Source organism: Rattus norvegicus, chromosome 16 (assembly GCF_021556685.1).
Source record: "Rattus norvegicus strain SHRSP/BbbUtx chromosome 16, alternate assembly SHRSP_T2T, whole genome shotgun sequence".
NCBI classification, from domain to species: Eukaryota; Metazoa; Chordata; class Mammalia; order Rodentia; family Muridae; genus Rattus; species Rattus norvegicus.
The window spans coordinates 75,927,383-75,952,500 of record NC_141549.1 but is presented as its reverse complement, the minus strand read 5'-3'; the positions used below and the strand labels follow the sequence as shown (position 1 = coordinate 75,952,500).

General features: G+C 44.6%; 1 protein-coding gene, 1 long non-coding RNA gene and 1 other non-coding gene across 2 annotated transcripts; 1 reads left to right on the top strand and 2 right to left on the bottom strand.

Moving 5' to 3' along the window:
• Positions 1-25,118, bottom strand: part of Erich1 (glutamate-rich 1) — a gene marked incomplete at its 5' end in the record, with an annotated part of 52,793,804 nt that overhangs the window by 7,711,863 nt on the left and 45,056,823 nt on the right.
• LOC102553995 (uncharacterized) lies at positions 2,777-4,429 on the bottom strand. The gene is made up of 4 exons (XR_015640053.1): positions 4,361-4,429; positions 3,902-3,987; positions 3,442-3,790; positions 2,777-3,361 (listed from the first exon to the last, which is right to left on the bottom strand). It is a non-coding gene; the product is annotated as an uncharacterized LOC102553995 (long non-coding RNA).
• On the top strand, positions 15,409-15,549 carry LOC148000615 (small nucleolar RNA SNORA48). Its single transcript, XR_015640556.1, has one exon. It is a non-coding gene; the product is annotated as a small nucleolar RNA SNORA48 (small nucleolar RNA).

Sequence of the window (25,118 nt, the reverse complement as noted above, 5' to 3'; positions counted from 1 at the left end):
AACTGTTGCTAAGGTGCTGGGAACGGAACTCTGGTCCTCTGTGGGGACAGCAAGTTCTCTCAGTAGTTCCATGATCTGTACAGTTCCTCCTGTAGACATGTCTAATTCTGTTTCTCAGTGCTACCCTAAACTTACACTCACTTCTGCTTAATCTCCAGCATGCGTGTGAAGGCTTATATTAGTAAAAACCCAAGGTTTTCGTTACAACATATTCTGGAGTTCATCCATTGCCTGGTGTTCCTACAGTGACATTCCAACCTAAGTCCTTGATGGCTCCCCTTCTAGTGCTGTTAAAACAACTACCTAGCCAGTACCTCAGCCCTCAGCCCTACCTTATGCCACATCAATGACTCAGCCACTGGAGTAATTTATCAGGAGCACAATTTAATACATCACTTCCTAATTTAGGATGGCCCTTGCATGGAATGAGCATCCCTGGGAGACACAAGCTCCAAAGCGTGTCCCCATGCTCACCTCAGCTGCAGCTCTTCCCCATCCTGGTTCTCTGCACACACTGTATGCTTCTCATCCTTCCATGCCTGCAGTTTCCCCTGCATAGAATACCATCCATGTCTCCCTCTAGGTGGTCACTGCCTACTGTACTCGAGAGCCATGGACGTGCAACCCTTCTGCCTCTGTCACAGACTTTAATGCATTTCATTGTTTATATGTCCGTACTCTTTACCATGCAACAGCTAACCAGTAGAGATCAAATTCTTTTAATTTCATATTTGACACTAGTACAGTACCTGTCTTGATGCTTTCTTCGAGGATGAAAATATGACCATTGAGTTAAAAAAGGGGCACTTTGGGTATTTCATGAGACCCTGGGGAGTGCCTAGAAAGCATTATTATTTTCTTTCTCAATTTTCAAGCTACTTTCTGATGGTTATCTTCCTCAGTCCCTTGGAATATGCAGCATATGATCTCAGCCATGAGACGCTTGTGAGTTGAGTATGTCATTAACAGCTTGTACACCTATGTCGTCACCACCTGAAGTATACCAAACACCCCAGTGGTGCACAATAGACTGTAACACATTTTATGATGTCGAGCAGATATTTTATTGATTTTATTGTGCTCGCCCACTCTGGGGGGGGTGGAGCTACAAATAAGTGATATCTGGCACCTGAACAGGGGTGATGTAGAACTAGTAGCTAGATGCTATAACCAGCTAGGGTAGCAGTTCTCAATCTGTGAGTCACAACCCTTTTGGGGGTCAAATGACCCTTTCAGTAGGGTCACCTAAGACAATTTGCATATCAGATAATTACATTATGATTTATAACAGTAGCGAAATTTAGAGTTATGAAGTAGCAATACAAATAGTTTTATGGGTGGGGGGTCACCACAACATGAAGAACTGTATTAAAGGGTCGCAGCATTAGGAAAGTTGAAACCCACTGAACTAGGGCCTACTACAGATCAAAACATCTACACTCGGTATTCCCATGGGCTGTAGGTGTTCATGGCATAGATGCTAGAGTTCTGGGGCCTCCTAGCACTATGAGGTGGAAACAGACCACTGGAATTGCATCTGCAATCTCCACAAGCTGAAGTAATCATCTGAGAGCTAAAACACAGAGATCCTAAAATACAGAATCAAGGAGAGGACCCAAACTCACACATGGGGCTATTCTTCAATCTCTCTCTCTCTCTCTCTCTCTCTCTCTCTCTCTCTCTCTCTCTCTCTCTCTCTCTCTCTCTCAGTGCTAGCCTCTGCTGTGTTCTTCAGGTGCTCCCCAACAGGGAAAGACTATCCTTTTTCTTATTGACCTGTCTTCCTGAGAGAGATGGTATTTAAATTATACCAGCAAAAGAACGCTTTCCTGTTCCAAGGTCACAAGGCATTTTCTGTTCAGGGGCCTCATTAACCTTTAAGATGGTTTGCCTGGGAATAAACATAACCTTCTGGACATGTCTCAGGGGTTCCCTGTGGGAAAGACTATTGAGGCATCAGCTCTCAGTGTCCCAGCAGTGACTTTAATGTTCTCGCCCCCTCCCTCTCTTTTCACTACTAGTCAAGTTTCTTTGAGTTCAAGAAATAGCTACCACTATCTGAGGCACAAGAGACTTTCTGTACATTGAAAGAGTCATCCAAAATTCTGAGTGCACCATATCCTGGAATATATCCCTTTCCTTGTTAGTGGCAAAGGTCCCCTAATGCTTGGGAGCTGTCCCTGTCCCCCAGTCCTCCCTGCCCCCACAGGACTGGCCTTCCCATCCATGTTCCCAGGTAGTTTTGCATGCTCCTGTCTGAGGAGCTGGAACTTAATGCTTTTGCACCCCAGAGGTGTTTTCCATCTGGACAAGGAACGTACATCCTTTCAGGCTACATGAGGCTGGACGGCAGATTACAGCTGGACTTTCCAGCATCCTGGGAAGCTTGGGTTTGCTAGAGATCCCCCAGGCTGTCTTCGTTCTGCACTACACTGAGATATCTGAGTCCTTTGCTGGGTGGTTCCTTGGCTCCCCAGGCTTGACACCCAGCCTCTGTGTTAGATCTCCAGAATGGCTGCCATGTCAAGGCAGGATGAGTCCGCTTCACTCATTCCCAGCATCCCCTGTCCCCAGCGATGCGCTTAAGGTTTCCTCCTCTTCTTGTGCGAAGAATAGTTAAGCGAACCCTGTGGAAGGTTCAAGTTTTCCAAGTCTGGGTTTAAGGGGGTAAGCAAAAGAGGAAAGGAAAGGGCTCATTCATTAAGTTGAAATTCTCCTGTGCCAGGAAGCCAATGGTCTAGGCTCCAAGGAAGGAAACCACTTTGTTACAGACAAGTTTGAGCTGGGTTTTGCTGCAGTGGTTTTGCTCATAAGTTCTGCCACGCATACATTTATTTCTCCTACTTTGCCGCGAGGTACAGCTTACTAAGTTCAGAAGGATAGTGGAGATGGCAGAGGATCTGACTAGAAGTTCCCCTGTGCCAAGGGACTCCTGGTCCCATACTCCAGCTTTCCGAACGATCCGACAAAGCTCCCTGCCGTTATTCAGAACTTTCAGCGCACCCATATGGCCGTGCCAGCTGCAGCTCGCACCATACGGGTGACTGATGATGCCGTCACCCCAACTGAGCAGCAGGCTCTGCCAGAAGGACAGAGAGATGCTGAGTACATGGCGCCTGTCTTGAAAAGTAGCACACCGGTCTGTAGAGATGTTCCCGGGGCTCAAGTGCATGAAGTCAAAAGCCAAACAGAACGCCAGAGAGCTAGCCTACTTAGAGCAGGAGCCAGCATGTTTCCTTGCTGCGAAGGGGACACCTTGGCTGTTTGGTGAGAAAGCCAAACTGTGAAGGAAGACGGGTCCCAGTGCCCTCAGCACGTGTAGCAAGAGCTTGTACAAGGTGATGGACTTCCTGGAGCAGAGCTGCAAGTCAAAGATAACTGTCTTAGAGGGCTGCCATTTTAAGTAGATGAGAAAAATTCACAGGGCATTAGGCACGGCACCTGATAAGAACCCGGATCTTCAAGCAGAGTAACCTTGGTAGAGATCCTATCTCTACCACAAATGATAGCCAGTAGGACCTTGTTTGGCTCATCTGTTTAATGGCTTAACAAGTATTGTCTGATCACTCATTTTTCACATTCGATGGCAATTCGTAAACACGGGGAAACCAAACATAGAAGAGGCAGGCATAGAGACCCCGCTCACTGTCCGTTGTCCTCCATGGGCTGCATCCTCTCACTGGAAGGCGCTCGCTTGATGACATCACAGAGTTTCCATGACTACCAGGACCCTGGTGGGCTCCTCATGCATCCGGTGAACACTCGCAGTCAGGAATGGATTGGCTGACTGCTGTGGCAAGAATAGGAGTGTTAACGTGTAGGTGCCAACTATACACATTTGCCAAAGGCCATCCCTGGAAGGCACAGCCATGATTTATACCTGGTTAAGCCACAGATTTACCTCACTTCATCCTGATCACCACGAGGAGCTTAATAAAGAATGCACGAGAACGCCCTTTCTCTTTGTTAAAAACTGAGGGTTCCGCACTGTAGAATATGGAGGAGCCGGCAAGCTTTTCTCAAAGTGAAGAAGTATTTGATAAAAGAAAGAGAATCAGAAAGAAGAAACTCGGGGGACTTTACATTAGCGGCATAGTACACAATGTGCTCAGGTGAAGGAGTGCCTTGGACTGGGGACAGAGGAGAGGACAAGGTGTGGGAAGGCCAGCTGATACCCTCACTCATATCATGGGACATGGGAGGATGTTCCTGCCTTGGAAGGAGCAGGCCACCTGTGAAAGGGCTGGCGCTATACCTCCGGACCTCTTGCTAGGGCTGAAGGAAGTTGAAAAGCAGCAGCCTCGGGTGTCCCAGAAGTCTGCACAAGACAGACACATGAAAAATTAATTCTGTGATTTACCTTGAGGAAGGGTGGCAGGGCTGGGCCGTGTGCGTGCTTGGAGACAGGAAGGTCGGGTGGCGATAAAAGCTGGAACGCTTAGGTATTCCAGGGTTGTCACAGTCTAGAGCAGAGCTCCAAGAACGCAGGGCACCCGGGAGCTTCCACACCATTATTTACATCCAATATTCCAAATACCCACGACTCAGCAGCTGGAGAAGGAGAGATGCAGGAATTACTGCTTCTATTTTTCAGACGGGGAAAACAAGCGCAGGCATTATGAAAATCATAGCGTATTAAAAATGGAAGGGATCTTGGCTATATATGCTTAGCAGCGGGGTTTACCACAACTCACCCCACACACGGAGACATACTTATCCAAGTTAGAAATGCAGATGGAAATGGTGAGTGAACAGAGAAAAAAAAATCAGAGATATGTAAACAAACCCCAACCCCTGAGACTCTTAAAAATATGCAAGAGGGAGTTTAAGACTCCTAAAACCAAAACAAAGGGGGACAAATGACCTTCAAGGTCGCCTGATCCAAACCTCTCACTTTATGGATTAGGAAATGAAGGTCTATATTATGTTTAAAAGCTTTTCATCAGTGAAATGTGTTTCCTATTTTCTATAGCTGAGCATGGAATTATTTCCACTTTAATGTTTCAGATTGATTTTTTTTTTCCAAATGGGCTTTTATCACAGCACTGCTGACCTCCCAGAAAGCAATTCCACATTAGAGAGGTGCAGAACACCTCTCAAAAAAACTTAACCTTCGGGGAGCCATTGAGATGTCCCTAGGCTGGGGGGGGGGCACCATTCTAACCACCAACACCCTCCCTTCCTCCACTCAAATCATGCCTTTAACCCTAAATCCCTTTACCACGTTGCCTGAAGTGTTCCCTATTTTTGTTTTTGTACAGTTGCTGGGCTGAATGCACAGTGGGAGGAGTCATGCAAAGTGGGAGGAGTCATGCAAGGTGGGAGGGGTCACGAAAACCCTCTGATTTGATATTGACTGACCCTGAGACCTGCCCCAAGGAATAAGGCAGTGGAGTTGTCAGACGGTCACATGACATGCCAGAGAGCTGGCCTGAAGAAGGCTCCTCTTAACCTGATACTCGATGCTACTGCCTCCAGTCAACTTGCTATGGGCAAAGACTGCACCTGAAGCCGCTGAGGCAAAGGGAAGGAAATCCCCACTAGGCCGAGGGCCTTGCTCCAAGCGGCCTTCTTTCAGATAGTACAGCCACGGAGCTCCACCAAGCACTTCTGGTACCAATAAAGAAGCAGTAACGCTGCCTGGCGTGTAGACACCAAGCGGCAGCTCGCCCGGCTGCAGAATGGCCTGTACAGTATCCCATTTCCTGACGTTTTTATTTAGTTCGTCTGTTTGACAGGTGCAACCCACCTTGCTCAGGAGACGGACAGGTAGTTTATAGACCTTGAAAACGTGCCACATTTAATAACAACTGTCTCATCCGTGTACTTTGGACCCTCTACCCACCCCTTTCCTTCACCCTTGTTCTTTAGGGTTCCACTAATGACTTAAAAGCCTATAATTCTATCGCAGACTCCCAGGGACCCAATAAACACAAATACTCAGTTGCTGGACCACTGGTTTTGCTTTGGTTTAAGTTGGATTAGGCGATCCCGTCAGGCTCACTAACACTAACTCAGACTCTGGTGTTTTTTTGTTTGTTTGTTTGTTTTTTATTTTGCCACTAGGAATATATTTGAATCTTTTGGAAATGAACATTCTGGTATCAGTTTCTCCTTTCACCCTCAGTTATGTGGGTTAAAGAGACCCAGTTCCCAGTAGAGCCAAGAGGGAACATGTGATTTGTTTCAGCCAATCAGAACACCATGTACTCACGTGCAATGACTGGCCAAGAGCATTCACAAGTTTCAAAGCAAGGCATTTGGGGAACAATAAAAACCCAAACCAGGACCTCCTGGTGAACAGCATGTTTTCTTCTCTAGTGCACCAATGCCCTAAACCTAGACAATGCAGTAATCGAACTGTGGTGTTGCTCTTAACCATACTCCGGCAGTTAGCCTGTAACAAGCGGAAGTAGGCGGAGAATTCTGGATAATGGGACCAGGCTTCCCCCACCTCTTTGCTGAGCTGAGGCAGGGACTGTAACATCGACTCTTTTTTTTTTTTTTAATACCACGTCCATTTCACATATAATTCATACTTTTGTAGTCCGTCTTTTAGTTTGTCAGTGCCAGACTGTTTCCCAAGACTTGTTTTTACTAAATGTTGAGTATTTTTAAACCAATGTTTATAAGATTTAAGCAACAGTTTTAAGTCAGAGTGGTTATTTACCAACACAACTTGGGAAGAAAAGAAAAAGTGAAAGGCCCAACTGTTCCTTTTCCGTTTTTCTTTAGGCTTTTCCTAGATTCTAAGTTTCCCTTGTACCATACCTGGAGGTAGCCATGAGGTTGATCCTTGTCTTAGTTATCTGTATTAACATGTAATATTATCATATACCCAATACCTAATGTACTGTAGCCTGCTTGGTTTTAACTTTGTATGAAGTCACAGTGTGTTCGTATTCTTTCCCGACGTCTATTTTAAAGCTGACTGTCCATCTTTGGATTCTTCTATTTGGGTCTGTGCAGCTGCACACATCTGCTTTGCATGTCTGATTTGGGCAGTATTGTTTATCTCCAGGATTGTTTGCTTGATGCTACAAACATTTCTGCTATGAACATTCTGAGACGGGTATATTCATCCCACGCACACACACACATTTATGTAGGGAGAAGAGCCTGTCTGCCCTAACTTACCAGTAATTTCTAATTTACTGAATGAGGGAAAAGCTGCCTTCTAGACTGGCCCCTATGATACGCATTCCTGTAAATGGAGTGTATTTTCCCCATAGCTTCTTTGAAACTAGATATCACCAGCCTTTACTGCTCATCAGTAAGGGCGGCTATGCATTTATCTATTCTCCTCGAGCAAGTTCAGCTTACATTTTCCTGGTTTGTGATGTCAAAAATCACAACTCTATCTGTATCACAAGAATTTGATCGATGTTACCTCTGAAAGTAAAATTGAAGGTAAACTTAATCATGTTTTAATTTTTAAGGGAATACACAGCAGATTTATTGAAGTAATTAATCAATGAGAAATCGGCAATGGAACTGTATAAAGCAATGTCTGTAGTGAGCAAAGGGAGAAAAAATGCTTAACTGAGAAGGTTAATTTCCCTGGGAAACTTGGCAGACATCCCACAGAATGGTAGGCCCAAGGCTTGAGAGTTTCTCCTCTATCCTACAGAAGTCTGTAATGGCAACAGCAGCAGCAACAACAACAACAACAACAATAACAATAACAACAACAGTTTCGCACCCTTCTTCCTTTTCCACCTGTCATCTGCCCACACAGAGCAGAGAACTACCCAGACCACTGCGGAGTCAAAAACATCTTAACGAGCAATGGGTAGGAAGATTTCTTTTTCCAGAGGATCACATTGTAACCATTTTAGGTTTGGTCTGTACAGAAGCAAGTCACGTTTGCCTTCGCAACAGCCAGCAGAGACCTTAATGAAAGCCAGCAGCTGCTGGTAGGTACCAGACCTGATGAAGGGAGGTCCCTGGCCCTAGAAGTCGTTCACTGTGTTCTGAAAAAAAGAAAAAATCTCCACCGACCTAAACGAAATCTTAAAGAGTCTCTTCTTGGATTGTAAAAAGCTCCAGAAATTAGTCTTGATCATGAAAAGCTGGTTTCACTGGGGGCACGGGCTTGACTCATTTACACAGTTGCAGCAAAACTATTAATATGAAAAGGCCACAGCTGATGGCGTTAGCAGAGTAAGAGCTCCGTGGCTCTAAGCAAATTTTAAGAGCAGAAAGTTAACAACGTGTGTGTGTGTGTGTGTGTGTGTCTGTGTGTGTGTGTGTGTGTGTGTGTGCGCGCGCGCACATGAGGGTGTTTATACGCATGTACATATGTGTTCTTATGTGTTCCTTGGATCTTCCCAAGTGGGCTAGGCAGACTTAAAAGCCTCAGAGATCCAACTGTCTCTGGGATTACATGTAGGCACCACTACACCCAGCTTTTTTTGTGTGGGTTCTGAATATCAAACATAGGTCTTTATGCTTTCAGGGTAAGAATATTACCTACTGCCTTAGCCATCTCCCAGATTCAGAAAATTCACTTCTCTTTAGAAACACTAAATGCTTTCCACTGTTTCAGAAATGGGCTTCATTTTGTTTTATTTTGTTTTATTCTCTCTTCTGAGCTACGGCTTGGAAAGAGAACCCAAGATACTTATGCTCCCGAGTTGTGCCACAGGTCTGTATGTGCAGGTGAAGTCCTGTCTTCTTTGCCAAGATTCCTGGAACCTACAGGTGGCCTTCCTCCCTGTCTGTAAGGGCCAGCAGCTTTAAGGCAAGGCGCCATGCCCTGCAATGGCTCTGGGCCAAGAACCATGACAAGGGTTAGCAAGGGACTGACGACTGGACAGATACAGAAGCCTGGGAAAACTAAGATCAGGTGTGGCTGTGGCCACTGTGGCATGCCTCAGGAGGCACACAGCCCAAGCCACAAATCTTGGCAGCTTTGAATGTTACTCTATTTTTGAACAACGCAACCCTCAGGAAAAAAAAAACAACCAGTTATTTTTCTGATGTTTAATAATTGTCTATAAGCAGGTAAGCCTGGTCAAGGGAGACACCGGTGTGCTTTTATCCAGTGGTTTGGTCACATCTCATCACACCTCAGTGGTTCTCACCCTTCTTAATGCTTCAACTGTTTAATACAGTTCCTTGTGCTGTGGTGACCCCCAACCACACAGTTATCTTCATTGTTACTGCATAACTGTATTTTGCTATTATGAGTAAAAGTCTAAATATCTGTATTTTCTGACAGTCTTAGGAGATCCCATGAAAGAATCGTTTGAGCCTCAAAGGGGTAACAGCCCACAGATTGCAAACCACTGCCATATATACCTGTTTATACCAATGGCTTCCTCTATCCTGGGGGAAGAATATTTCTCTAACTACGTGGAGTCCCAGTGGTCTCTGTTCAAATATTTGGGGTGGGTTTCAGCCCTTCCATATAGACAAGATTTAATATGTCGCATGGATTAGCCAAACATGTACATGACAGCAGACCCTTAAAAGGAGAGCAGATATAATTGGGAATTAACTGGGGCCCGCCTCCTGGGTGCTTGGCCCCACGATAATGACAGCACAGATGTGGCCCAGTTAAGTCAGCACAACCTAGAAATGCAAAAGGCTTCAGAACACATCGATTCCTCTGGCTAATACTGCAAAAAAAAAAAAAAATGATCCTTGGTGAGCTTCAATCCCTCGCCTTGCTAAAACATTGCTTTTGCTTCTCTTCCTTGTAACAGCTATAATGATCTACCTATCAACCTTAAGTATGGCATTGAGCACTGACCCTGAAATAAATGTAGGGGTTCATCTTGAACATGTAAGAAATAAGAAAGGGAGATACAGGGAGCAGATGAAGTTCTGAGTGTATATTGTTTGACACGGACGACCGGTGTAGCCATTAGGGTAGTGATGATGATGACTATATTATTATTATTATTATTATTATTATTATTATTATTTTATAATTATGAGGATTTTCTATTCCCCCTTATTGCCTTTAAATATCAACTAGGGGTCTCCCCCCTACTTCAGACCATTTAGTTCACGAATAAAAGATACAGAGACATTTTTATGTTTGTAACAAGCCTTATAGCACTACAGCTGCGCAGATACCCACCCTCTAAGCTATCTCGTCTGCTTCCCCTGCCAAACCCCTCATAAATATTTGCATGTGTTCCATTTCAGCTGCTCCTGCTTCATCAGACCAGCCCCTGTGGCTGTATGATCATGGTCCATACTACCCTATGGAGTCATCCTCCTCCTCCCTCCTCCCTTCTCTCCCCTCATGGTGGTCCCTATCTCAGACTCTAAGACTAGGAACTGAGCTCTGCCTACTTTTCTTCTGCCCAGCCCAGGATGCAGGCATCTTTATTAGCCAATCGGGGATAACTAGGGAGCAAGGTTTTGTACAATAAACGCTGGTATACGTAAGAATTCACTTATCTTGGGGCAACCAGATCTTGGGATGCGGTACTTAGCAATTAAATACACAGCAGCACCAGACCAGCCCCAATGTAAGAGAAAAGAGCCAACTCACCAAGCTTCAATGTGGCCCAGTGTGGCCCAGGCAAGTGACCAATCAGGCAGGCCCACTGCCTACCCAGAGCTCCATGCCCGTGCATCTATCACCTGCCAGATGCTTGGCTTTGCCAGATGTAACATAAACACAGTTAAAGCAAGCGTGGGAACAAGCTCCTGTCCCTTGGCTGCCTGTCTAGCCCTGGATTTTTCTCCACTTATTTATTTATTCACCCATTCTCCGAGGAGCCAAAATCATCCGTCCCTTCCTCAGAAACCACAGGCACGCATCCCAGACGTAGCCCAAGAACGGGTAATGCTGTTATGTCTCCAGGCCACTTCCATGGTCTATCTAAATTTTCCCTGTCTCCACTTGTCCCGTGTATTGGAACTCACGCTTAGGATTCCAGACCTCTCATTTGTGTTCGTTTTTATCGTTCGCTTTTTCCTTTATTTTCATGTTTCCCTCGGGAGGGTTCCCTCTTTTGACCAGCGAGAGTTTCTCACGGTCCCATTTGAATCCCATGGTTCCCGTCCCTGTTTAGGTGTCACTTGGCCACACTCTCCATAGCTTCGTAGACTGGTCTAACTGGGTAGCGAGTGAATGAGGAAACCACACATAGAAAAGCTGGGATTAGGTGACTGGGCTCTCTAATGGAGAACAGTCAACATGCTGGATGCTTAGTGTGTCTATTATAGACAGTTGAACGGGAAGTAGTGTTGTTACATACAGACGAAAAAGAGGCAGGGTTATTGAATGTAGCTGAAAAGGGAGGCAGACGTATGTAATGTGGGTGGGAGCAGTCTCCGTTAAGTCTCTGTTTCACCCAGGGGAGAAAGCTATGGTGGACATGTTCTGCATATGCTCTAAACAGATGCCCCAAATCAGGAAAAGCCTGGCCATTTCCCATGGATCTAAGGCTTTAAAGTTATTATGCCATGCCCAGGTCAAACAAGACACATTCACTCAGGACTTCTGTAGGATGTCATACAGGTGAGGGCGGGTACAGGATAGAACGAGGCCTGTCATTGGACAAGAAGGAAGGATGGGCGGGAAAAAGTTTGAGGGAAGAGGAGGAGACTAGAACGAACGGAAAGGACCGGAGACTGGAATAGCCTCGGAGAGAACATGGAGGTTGACGTTAAGATTCCACTCTGTGTATTTACAGGTTGTTATGAATGTTCTTAAGGGATGGATGTGTGCAGGGCTTGTATGTTTAGGTGGGCAATTATATCTTATCAATTGGATCAGAGGTTATTGGGGTTGTGTGTTCTTTCTTATGGCGATTTGACTTTGGGGGAGTGTGTGGCGGCAGAGACACTGGGCCACCACAGAGTTGGGATGTGTGCTTCTGGCAAGGTATCTATCAGATATCTTGGGGCGCTGTGCTGCAGGACCTAGTGGGGGTAAAAGAAAGCCATTTTTTTTATCATTTTACAACAGATTTCTCTCATCCCCTACAGGAAGGGACAGGAAACCCTGTGTCGAGGGCTACGTAGAAAGCATTTTTAAATCAGAGGATCATGAGTCTTTTGTGGCAACTCCACAGACAGCATGCACATAAAGTGATACGTATGCCTGTCTTCTAATGAAGCCATATTTACGCAAATAGTCGCATGTCATTTACAGAAATATATTTTAAGTCTTGGGATGAACTCCAACTTCTTTTCATCAGATATCCTAGAAGAAGAAAAATAGAAACAGATCAATATTCCAAGACAAAGTTATCACTTTTAGCCAAGGGATACTGAGTTCTGTTTTTAGATCAATATAATTGTCTTAGTCAGGGTTTCTATTACTGTGATGAAACACCATGATCAAAAGCAACTTGGGAGGGGAGAGGGTTTATTTGACTTACACTTCCATATCTCTGTTCATCTTTGAACAATCAGGGCAGGAACTCAAGCAGGGCAAGAACCTGGAGGCAGGAGTTGATGCAGAGCCCATGGAGGGGTGCTGCTTACTGGCTTGCTCCTCAAGACTTACTCAGCCTGCTTTCTTATAGAACCCAGGACCACCAGGTCAGGGATGGCACCACTCACCATAGACTGTACCCTCCTCCATTAATCAAAATACCCTACAGTCTCGCCTAGGACCTGAACTGATGGAGGAATTTTCTCAGTTCAGGCTTCCTCCTTTCAAATGACTTTAGCTTATGTCAAGTTGACATAAAACTATCCAGCGAAGTGCTATTTGATACTAAATGTATCATTCTTGAATAAAGCCATCAAAGTAGTGTCCTCTTTAGGAGAACCCTCACATTTTATTGTAGACTCGGTCGCTACAATACTGGAATGGAGACAGAGTTCCCTCCTGAAGGAATATGTACTTTGTTCTTTGTTAATTACATTTATGAGATAAACATTTCTGGCTTCTTTGGAGACTCAATTGTGTCATGTGATGCTTTTCTGGAAGCTCCCTGTTGAGGAGCTGTTTTGCTGAAGCAGACATGTGAGAGGAAGTTTTGCTGAGGTAGATACTTGAGAAGACATGTGATGCTTAGAAAGAGTGTAAGTAGAACCCAGCAGACAGTGAACAATGCTCTGGCACTGGTTCACCTTGCAACACTTCACTGGTCATCACCGATCTTCTCTTGTCATGCCGTCATAGAGAAAAATCAAAGAACTTCTTGTGGTATTCTGGCTGCTTCTTGTCACTTCTTCAGACGCCTGTCAAATCCAGCAGACCTTCATTATTTCTCCTGGATCGAGCCACTGCTCCTGGTTTGTATTTGGTGTTTGTCAATTGACTGCTGATATCCTGACAATGAAGATTGGAATCACCCAATTAACTACTACTACACAGGTCTACATCCCGTTTGTCCTGCTAACCATCTTTATCCTCCACCTTTGCTGAGTGTGCTAGAAGGGAAGTTGAAGTGTTTAAGAACCCTTATTTAAGTAGGTTTTGAAAAATCTAAGCGTACACCTTTACATTTTACAATAATAAGAACAATGAAATTACTTGTTTAATTTTTAAACAAAATCGTTCCTTTGCCCAACCAAAGTACCTCATTAACTTTCATGCTAAATGGCATCTTGACACTGTTCTGGGTAGGCTCTCCTGTTGACTCACGCTTTCACCCAAGCATGGAGGACGTCACAGAAAGGCCTAGGATGGTGGTTCTCAACCTGTGTGTTACAATCTCCTTGTAGCAATAAAAATAAATTCATTCTGCATATCAGATATTTACATGATGATTCATGGCAGTAGCAGAATTACAGCTATGAAGTAGCAACAAAGATGATTTTATGGTTGCGGTCATCACACCTTAAGGAACTGTAGTAAAGGATTGCAGCCTCAGGAAGGTTGAGAACCGCTGACTGGGAGATAAGTAACTACGGTTAGCTTGTTAATGGACTTGAAGGACTTCTTTGCATTTGTAGGTTGGACATCGAAGGTCAATTTTATTTATATACCTTCTGCCTTCTAAGAGTGGCAAAATGGACCCTTGTTAACATTGAGAAGTATAGCCACATAGAAAAATAAGAAGCTCAGAATGCACACACATGCTTTACTTGGTGGCAATCTGTCATACCAAGAAATTAGCAAGTGTTCAGGTAGTCAGGCATTACATATTAAGCAAGTCAATTAATGTATTAAGAACTTAAAATTAACTAACTGATTTGTTGATTATGCTTAAACTGGCACACCTCAGAACACAATTACCATTGGTATAACTCATTTTCCCAGCGTTCTATTTTTCACAATCTAAAACATCTGTGAGTGACATAAGTAAGTAACCAAAAAAAAAAAAATACCACAAAAACCAAACAACAAATCCCCAAACCAACCAACCAACCAACCAAAAAAACAAACAAACAAACAAACAAACAAGCAACAATTTTTTGAAAGGTTGGACCAGTGACCTCTCCATTCAAAAAACTGAAGCCCAGGCCTTTATTTCCCTTTAAAAAGTAAAGTGTAACACACTCTACTACACTCTGCCTCAAAAGGCAAATGTATTGACAGCCTGTCCATTAGAATTTGCCTTTCATATCTTCAATGTAACTCCTGAAGGGGCCGCTTCAAGACATCTCTGTTGTTGCCACTGATGGTTTGAAGGCCAGCATACATAAGTATCGGCAAGTTGGGTTCTTCTTGTAAGGAAGTTGTGAAATTATTAGTCTTAAATGCATTCTCACGGATGCCCATAAACCAATCAGAACAAAGCGTAGTTGCTTGGGCAGACTATACAACGTATCAGCACATGCTACAGATTAGAATGACATATGGATATATATCGATACCTCTACCTATTTAGCAGAAGCCAGAAGCCTGGTCTTCTCTTAATCAGAAGCACAAAGAACTTTCACCTGAGCCTTCACGATGTCCACTTCAGGGCAGAATGATACAGAAAACAGGAAGGAACCCATTACTACCTTGAAGGAGAAACCCACAAAACAAACAGGAAAAAAAAATTCTCACAGCAGACAGTTCTCTTCTTTCTCCTAAGGACATGGTTTCATACTGTCTTGGGGTACAGAAATCTCCAACTTTCACAGGCTCTCCAGGGGCTACTGCCACCATAGGCGATAGTAGTCATATCAGAGAGACATGTTCTAGAGACTTCGCTCAGAAGTAGAAACAAAGGTTAAATAGGGGGTAGTCGGTAAAAGAGGAACTGGGGCAGGGAAGGGGCCAACAGAAGCAGGATGTTTGCCTTTGAGAATTCACTCAGTGCTGTGGGAAGGAGCATGACCTACAGACCCCAGGAGAGCAATTGGCTGTGGAAGGCGGGCCATCTAGAAACCCCAGCAGAGCCTCCGAAGGTGTCATAGTTTCCCCACAGCTAAATAAAAGCCCTGTCTGTCACACAAACATGAAATAAGCATCTGTCCCAGATTCCCGTAACTCATCAGTGGAAGAACCAGCTAGATGATAAAGCTAAGTCTCTAATTTAACAACTTGTTCATCCCCCCTGGCTATAAGCAAAGAGACACCTTGGTGGTGGTGGCGTTCTTCTATCAGTCAGGGGCGGCGCAGATGACAGTCCTTTGTTCATGGCTTGATGCCTGGCTTGGTGGCCAACTCCATCTTATGCTTAGAACTCATAAAAATCAAATCAAATCAAATCAAATCTGGCAGTGCGGCACCGGAGGAGGAAGACAGAGACCTGTGGAAGAGGAGCAGCTTGAGCATCGAGAAGAGAGAAGGAAGCTGGAGAGGTGGCTCAGCGGTTAGAGCACTGGCTGCTCTTCCAGAGGTGTCCTGAGTTCAAATCCCAGCAACCACATGGTGGCTCACGACCATCTGTAATGGGCATCCGATGCCTTCTTCTGGTATTCAGGTAGAAATGCAGATAAAACACTCACACATAAAATAAATCTCAGAGCGAGAGAGCGAGCGCTGGAGTCTTAGGGGTAGAGACGAGTAGCCCATTATGAGTACTCATCCCTGCCACGGTGGGATCCCAGCCCAAGCTGCTGCTGAAGGCCGTGTCTGAGTCTGTGGGTTTGCAGCAGCAGGGGAAAGGGGTCGGTGTTGATCTCTGTGGTTCATATTCCCCTAGAGAGCATGGGATGTCCCCTGGGTAGCTTCCAGGGACCATGCAAATGTCCAGGGGATATGCCTCTGGTTCCACCCCTCACTGGGTGTAGCACTCTGAGAGCTGGCCCCATCTCTCGATGCTGACCTAAGCCTTGTCCAGGCAGCATAGTGTAGCTGGCCCTAGAGGCAAGGATGCTGGTGAGCCATCTCTGAGGGCATAAATATCTATCAGAGAGCTGACCCCATCACTTGTCGGCTGGGCACAGAGATGATGCCCTCTCCCCCAACCTCTCACCAAGTCTGGTAGTTGGAAAAGCTGCCCACGGGGTCAAGACAGCTAGCACAGCCCCTCATTGTCTACAGCACTGAGGAGAGTGCATCCTTCACCTCCTCTGGACAGCACACTAGAGCTGGCCCTGGTAGAGGGGGTGCAGTTGAGCAGGCCTAGGGGTTGAGAACGTGGGAGAGTTGAGCCTGCCACTCCTCTGTATTGGGGTGGCCTGTTGGGGTGGGAAGGGTATGGCTTCTGTCCCCCACCTCTAGCCACCTGAGGCAGTTGGGGAAGTTGACCACAGGGTCATGAGAACACATGAGATGGTTCTGTTCCTTGTCTTCTGCAGCACCTGGGACAGTAGCCCTGTACCAAGCCTGGACAGCACAGTAGGGCTGGGTACAGAGCGTGATTCCCTCCCCTTTCCGCACCCACTCATCTGCTATAGTCAGGAAAGCTGACTGGTCCTGGCGTCACGAGAGCAGGACAGTTAGCCCTGTCCCCTTACTGGCTGTAGCAGTCTGGGCAGTGGCCCCTTCACCTTGCCTGGGCAACAGAGTGGAGTTGGCCCTGATAGGGAAGGCACCTGTGAACCAGCCCCCAGGGTGTGAGAGGGGGAGAGCTGTCCCAGCCCCTCATAGGTGCAGCAATTGGAGAGTGGACTCCACACTTTGATGGGATGATACAACGGTACTGGCTCTGGAGGCACAGGTGTGGGTGAGCCAGATGGTGGCATTGGGTGGCCTAGCCAAAGCAGTGCTGGAGAGCTTACCCTGGCTGTGAGGATAAGGGAGAGAGGACATGCTGACTAGCTCAGCAACCACCCAGACCCAGATCCAGGGTTGTGAACTGGCCCACCCACAAATCTATATCATCTATGAATGATTGGGATGTTTGAAAGGGCCAGTCATACTGATCCAAAGCTGCAGGATCTCCATGACACAGGGCAACAAAAGGATAAGTGGAAGAAGTCTCAATGAGGATTCAGTATTGATGATGTCACAAAAGCTGGAGACCTCAAGCCAGACCCATGACTTTACTGTGGCAATGAATGAGGGAAGCAGCAAGATAAATGGGTCTCCAAGTCACAAGACCTCTCACAGGACATTCAAACGGTGGACATGGAATTTCATGTGCAGTATGTTTTTAAGGATCAAGATGAGAGAATTATCAACCAATAATTGGATATTATCAAAATTATTTTCATCACTGGAATCTTGAAACAACAGATTAAGGACCAGGTATTTTGTACTTATTGTAAAATTTTGTATTTCTCAAGGACGGTGAAATTATTCAATGTTTCATACACACACACACACACACACACACACACACACACACACACACACAAAACGAAAAGCATTATATATTTCTCACTTTTATATGAAAGCCCCAGGCATATACATATATGGTAAACCACTCCTGTCCTTCACAACTCTCCAATCAGCTTTTCTCACAATATGAGAAACACATTGCCCAGGCCTTGAACAGGAAGGAGTAAACGGAGAGAGAAAAGCATCTTCTACAAAACCTGGAAACAAAGCAAGAAACTTTCAAATTAACAGCCCTCTGCAAATTGCAGGTCAGAAACCAGATCAGAACTGTAGATGACTCAGACACAGGGGTTAATAGTGGGAACTTGGAAGACCTTGTTTAGCATTGGCAGGCAAGAGAAGATCAGAGTGAACACAGAAGACTTTTAAGCTGAGTGACAGGATGAGGGACCGCACAGGAACCAATCACTTTCTGTGAGTCTCCCCTTTCTTGTTCACGTATATCCATTCTTGAGAAAAGCCCACGGTGTTTCCCGATATGGCGCTGTTCTAAAACGTTTTATGTACTGCTCTTCTATGAAAGCAGAAGGCATGTGGGGTAAAACTCTCTTGTCAAAGAACAATTTTGTAAGCCAAGGAGGCAGGTATGATTGACAGTTTTTTCCACGAAAAGATCTGACATGTATGGTGGATTTGTCAATGCAGTTCTCGAGCAAGGCCCACATGTGAAACGCCTAGCTGTTTTTCCAGTTCATTCATCAATATTTAAACTCTCTGAGTTGTAAACCAGATGTCCCCCAAATCAATGAGTTGAAGGCCTGCTCCCCCATGCAGTAGTGTTCCTGGGTCTTTGGGAGATCAGTGGACCTCGGGGTTCTGACCTCATCAATGACTTTGTTCATTTATGGATTAACTGCTTGGTTCATGAAGGGATTTTTTTTTAATGAGAGTGAGCTTCCCCTCTTGGCTTTCTGGCTTCCAGAAGATGAGCACCTTTCTGCTATGTACAGTAACAAACTGTCTTACCACAGGTATAAAAGTGACTGGGGCAATGGACCATGCACTGAAAACTTATCAACAACGAGGCCAAATGAATTGATTTTATTATAAATTGATTGTGTCAGACATTTTGTGGTGGCAACCAAAAACTGATCATTGATTATAGTCCATGCTTAACAGATGAATTCATTATGGAGAGTTTCCATATAGAGGTTTTGTAGCCTCAAGATGCTCTCACTGACTGGGGCACTCACTGGAGTCTAGGAAATATTTTTAAAGTCTATGGAATTTCTGATAATTTATATATTTTGGGGATTTGAGAATAGAAATAAGTATACAAGTTAATCTACTTGTCTTGGAAGACACATTGCAGAAGATTACATGGGGCCAACTTCAGAGAGAGTTGCAGAGTAAGGCACAGGATTAAGAAACACAGGAGGTGGGGCAGAGTTTTGAAATGAGAATAAAGTTTAAAATATAATTCAAGAAGCTTATACTTCTGACAGTGATAAAAACAAACACATAAACAAACATCATTTTTAAATTGGACCAGATCAACCAAGAGCAAAAGGTCTAGATGGTCCATCAGTCCTTTGAGCCTAGTGAGACAAGCTAGGATGGGAGTTATTAGGGAGAGTCCAGGGCATCCTTGAGTCTCTTTCAGTCTCTTTCAGGCTCAGCAATGGATATCCCCAGGCTGTCAGTCACACCACATCTTAGATAAACATCACCTGACAAAGTGCTCTTTGTGTTGGGATTCAAAACCATATGGCCTGGCCCTGGGTTTTCTCAGTAGAAGCTGTGAGAAGCTGAAAGCTGTTAAGTAAGAGTTGTAGAAAGACTGTTGCACAGATTAAGAAAAGAGGACAAGGGCTGTTGAGATAGCTCAGTGGTTTCAAACACTGACTACTCTTCCTGGGACCTCGGTTTAATTCTTAGCACCCACAAGGGAGGGCACACTCATCTGAAACTCTAGTTCCAGAGGATATGATGGCCTCTTCTGGCCTCTGTGGGTACCATGGTACCAGGCAGGCATGTGGTGTACTGACGTCAGTACAGGCAAAACAATTCAATACATTAAACAAAATTTTAAGAAAAAGAAAAAGATGAAAAGACTTGAATTATGATATTCCTCACCCTCCAAAAGAGATATGTCTAGGATTAAGTTTCTGGAATCTGTATGAATTAATTTGGATAAAGGAACTTTGTAGATATTATTGAATTAAAAATCTTGTAATAAGCCTATCCTGATAAAGCTTTGACCCAAAAGCAGGTGTATTTGTGGCAAAGTGAGGAGTCTATTTAAAGGAACCCAGAGGCTAGAATTATGTAGCACACATCTGAGCCCATCTAGAGCTAGAAATGGGAAAAAAAATTTTCCCCTAGGGTATACAGAGAGACTCTGGCTCCTGATTTGAGAGTTCTTGTCTATAAGCTATGAGAATAAATTTACTGTGTTTAAGCCACTCAATTACTTAGGGTAATTTTTTATAATAGTTCCAAAAGGATGTACATGTACCTTCTCTACAAAGAAGGATTATATTCAACTCACACTGTGGCAACATGTCTGTGACAGAAAGGAGAGTAACTCATAAGGATGTAGGCAAAATGTTGGGTACATTCTGAAGGCCATTGTGAAGTCATCAATGCACACTAGTTTTACAGACCAGAAAATGGAGACAACAAATGCAAAGTCCTGCTTGGTCATGTGTAAGGGAAGGATGGAATGACGTGGTTTCCACACTGGAACAGAGCTAGCAGGGTGTGGACCTCCATGAGTGTTGACGGTTGCTGTGGGCATAAGATTTGTTTGTATAATAGTGTTCATATTTCCATGTACTTCCTTAGGGGAATGTCCTCTCTGCCAAGGTTAATGACTCCATGATAATCAGAGACAGCATGAATCTGGAAGGTGAGGGCATGTCTATATCTCAGCAAAATGGTAGATACCCTTCAGGATATCCCTTAAGGCTGTGGGAAAGAATGTTGAAAACATGAGTTCAAAATGTATAATTTCTCAACTATGCAAAAGATAAGGATGCAATATGAATTGTATAAGGAGCTTCACAGATGAAAAGAAACAGAGGCAGCGACACTATGAGCCAGCTTGTCAGAAAGCTAGTAAGGAAGAAGATAAAGAGATTTCGGGGGTGATAATCAAAAGCCAAGATCCCATGCAGCTAACTTTTTTCATTCATACTTACAAAAGCATGTAGTCCAAGGTCAGCCTGGGACAGAGGGAGTTTAAGTCCAATCCTAAGCATGATAGGAATGGTGATTCAGGGCAGGATCCCACTCAGCTATCTTATTGTCTCTACTTGTGCTTGTTGCCTCTAAGAATCAAGGGGCTGGGTCATGGGACAGTGAAAAGGAAACCTGGAGAAATGACTGAATTGATATGTAGATAAGAGATTGAGCTTTTGATCTGATCTGCAAGAGGTGAGCGATCCCAAGAGTTTTTAGAATAGTAAGAGAAAGCTGCCTCAAGCAGAACACACACACACACAGGGGGGCGGGGGGAGAGAGAGAGAGAGAGAGAGAGAGAGAGAGAGAGAGAGAGAGAGAGAGCGCATTCTGGATAGTTGTCTCAAGCAGAACATAAGCTATCAGCTTGTAATCCATGCTTTGACTTTGAGGCATTTGTTTCCCTGCTCCCAGACACACCCCTTCTCTTGGAATCCCTCTTCAAGATGAGACTGGTTCTTGGCAAACAAAGGATAAAACAGCAGTGAAAGAAGGAAAAACATATACTTTTCATAGTCATCTAGCTAGGGTTAGGACAAAATCTGCTCTAGATTTTCCCTTGGGAATGGATGATTTATTTGGATGTAAAGACCTTTGGTTCTAGTAGGTATGGTGGCACCTGCCTTTCTTTAATCACAGCATTTGGGAGGCATAGGCAGATAGATCTCTGAGTTTGAGGCCAGCCTGGATGACACAGAGAAGCCCTGTCTTGAAAAAAAAAAAAAGCAAAACCAAAAACCAAAAACCAATAAAAAACAACTTCTTTTGTTGGGAGCCCAGGACAGAGATAGCTGTTGTTCCCCTGGTCCCAAGTAGTAGGTAGACAGAAGGTCAATGTTTATCCCTTAAATGGCATGTCCAAGGGATTATTTTGTTGTTGTTTTGTTTATTTGTTTGTTTGATTGGTTGGTTGGCTGGTTGCAAGAGCCAGATGCAGCCTGAGGGATCATTTCCAGAAAAGGAAAATAGACTCTGGAGAAATCCACATTTTCAGCTGTTTATTCAGCCTTCTTGTGTAGCATATGCAGGAAGCTTTCCCCAAAGCCACATTATAGGGACGGAGGCTCCATTCTTATGTGAGCCAGGGAAAGACAGGGGACCCCAGAGAGACTGTATCACCAACCCACCCATCTCGTATCTCTTAAATACGTGTTTAGCAGAGGGGAAAACAAAGATTGCTGCCAAGAAGCATACTGAGCGGAGTTCAATATTAAACTTTTAAAAGAAACTTTCATTTACGAAGGATTTTTTTTTCATTTGCAAAATCCAGGATCAGCATGCAGGGAAAATTAAAATCTTTCCTAATTTTCAATTGTTTTCTGTTCTTCAGTTTAAGAGTAAATGACTTCTTGGGGTATAAATGATTTTATTGGCACCCATTTCTGTTCTCAAAATTTGGGAGGCAGAGGAAAAAGAATCAGGAGTTCAAGGTCATTCTTGGCTACATGAGAAGTCCAAAGATAGCATGTACTACTTGAGACCTATCTCATAAAGTCTGGATATCAGAGCCAGTGAGAAGGCTCAGCAGGAAAGGGTGCTGGCTGCCAAGCCTGGCAGCCTGAGAATTCAGCAGCCAGAACCCACATGGTGCAAAGAGAGAACCGATTCTCTTAAGTTCTCACCCAAACTGCACACGTGCACTTGGTCAAGCGTGTGTACCTTCCCACCAAATAAATACAATAATTACATAAATACATAAATAAATATAAGTAAAAGCAAACAAGGAAAAAACCAGGAATCATCGAGGTTTAAAAGCTTTTACAATTGTGGGAGAGGTTTTATTGTTGTTGTTGCTGCTGCTGCTGCTGCTGTTGTTGTTTTGTTTTGTTTTTGTTTTTGTTTCCTAGTGTATCAGTTACCTTGGATGCCAACATAATTAAAACAAAAAACTCTTGACAGACATGCACCACTAGAGCAGTCTTAAAACGTCAGCTGGGAAGACGTGTCATGGCTCAGTGCTAGAATGCTTGCTTAGCATGCTCTCTCCACAACACTGCAATGGCAAAAGAAAAACTCTGTTTCAGATTTTTGTCCCCTCTTGCAAATTTAGAAGCACTCAAAGTTCACCAATTTAAAGACAAGTACTTCCCAAATGTGCCCCAAGTAATGCTGGGATTCTGTAAACTTCTATCCTTTACCAGTGGACCCCTCAGGTCCAACTTTCCTGTCTGAACCTTCGCCTGCAGTTGGGGCTAATATCCTCTGTATGCTCTGAGCCCACACCTGGGCTTACTGACCCCTAACAGCCTATGCAAACAGCACTATCAAACTAAATTGTTTCTATCTTTCAAGGCACAATATACAACCTATAGTTTCCAAACATCACAACCTTACAGTTTACACCATACAAAGTTCTTTAACACAGATAGTGTATTCTAATAAGAAAAAAATTAAAGATTTATTTTTATTTTATTTATGTGTAGGGACATGTGATATGTGCTCTGGTATAATGGTACCTGGAGAGGCCTGTCGATGGCAGCAGATCCCCTGGAGTTGGAGTTCCAGGTGTCAGCTGCCATACGGGTGGTGGGAACTAAAGTAGGGTCCTCTACAAGAAGAGGAAGCACTTTAAATCCTTGAACCATCTTCCAAACCCCAGACATACATTTTGAGACACAGTTTATTATTTTCTTTTCTATTTTCAAAACAGCAAAATTTAAAAGGTGGTCCTATTTCCATGCACATATAGTTAGTGCTAGTTGGTCTTAGTCATGAGAGGAAGAAGAAGAAAAAGGAGGAGGAGCAGGAAGAGGAGGGGGAGGATGTGGAGGGAGAGGGGGAGGGGAGAGGGGAGGGGAGAGGGGAAAGGGAGAAGGGGAGGGGAGAGGGAGAGGAGAGAAGGGAAAGGGAGAGGGGGAGGGGAGAGGGAGAGGAGAGAGGGGAAAGGGAGAGGGGGAGGGGAGAGGGAGAGGAGAGAGGGGAAAGGGAGGGGGGAGGGGAGAGGGAGAGGAGAGAGGGGAAAGGGAGAGGGGGAGGGGAGAGGGAGAGGAGAGAGGGGAAAGGGAGAGGGGGAGGGGAGAGGGAGAGGAGAGAGGGGAAAGGGAGAGGGGGAGGGGAGAGGGAGAGGAGAGAGGGGAAAGGGAGAGGGGGAGGGGAGAGGGAGAGGAGAGAGGGGAAAGGGAGAGGGGGAGGGGAGAGGGAGAAGAAGGAGGAGGAGGAGGAAATGAAGTTGAGAGGCAGACACATTGCAGGATTATGGGGTGAGCTGAAGGAACTAGAGATGACGTAGAAAGTGGATATGATATGAGTATATTTCATTTATGCTTGCACGAAATTCTTTTTTTTTTTTTTTTTTTTGGAGCTGGGGACCGAACCCAGGGCCTTGCGCTTCCTAGGTAAGCGCTCTACCACTGAGCTAAATCCCCAGCCCCACGAAATTCTTAAAGAATGAAAAAGAACAAAAAAAATCCCTGAAGGGACAAAAAAAAAAAAACCAAAAATAAAGAGATTTGAGTCTGACTATTCATACAGTCAGCAATGGTCACAGAACCCTGACCCTGCATGGCCTACTCATAAGATTCCCTCACTATTACGGTATTTCTTTGACTCTAGATGACTTTTTTGTCCACATTTTGATATCTCTAAAGCTCTCATGATCTGTTAGCACTGTTTTCGTTTCTTTGCAGTGCCGCATATAACAACTTGCTTATAAAACATGCTATTCTAGATTAGATGGACTATTGTATTTAGTCAGAGTTCACTATACACCAAGAGTTGTGCTAGACCCTAGAAATTAACTATGAGAAATACATGTGTTTCTCTGCTGGAGTCCCCGATTCTTTAGCCTGTGATGATAATACCTCCCCAGCCTCTCCTGCTGTGGATCATTCACCGTGTGTCCCACAGCTAGAAGCAAAGGTCATCTGCAGCTCTGCTTATAATCTTATGAAGACCATCTCAGCAGCTTTGATGTGCAGTCATTTTCCAGCTTCTGGCATTTGCTATTTCTGTAAACCAAGGTGGCTGCTTGTAGACCCTTCCCACAGTGCCTATCAACATCATCACACACCATCCCCACAATGAACACTTTCTGCTCAGCTATCACGGTACTAGCAGCAACCATTGGCTCAGATGGATGAGGGGTGTGGAGTGGAGCTGTAGTATTCCTGGCACTCTGCTAAAAAAACCTGGCCATCTGGAACTTCAGTTGGCTTGTCTGTGAGATGACCAGACTAGAGGGGGAGACTCCAGGTTTCTCTTGGCTTTACTGGCATTAAGAATGACAAGTCAGCTATGGCTTGCTTTTATTCTTCTCCTGGGTGATCCCAGTTCAAGATTTCCATTCAGCAGAAGCTAGTATCCTCATTAAAGACTGTGACAATGGTTGCAGAGGAAGTCGAGCTGGAAC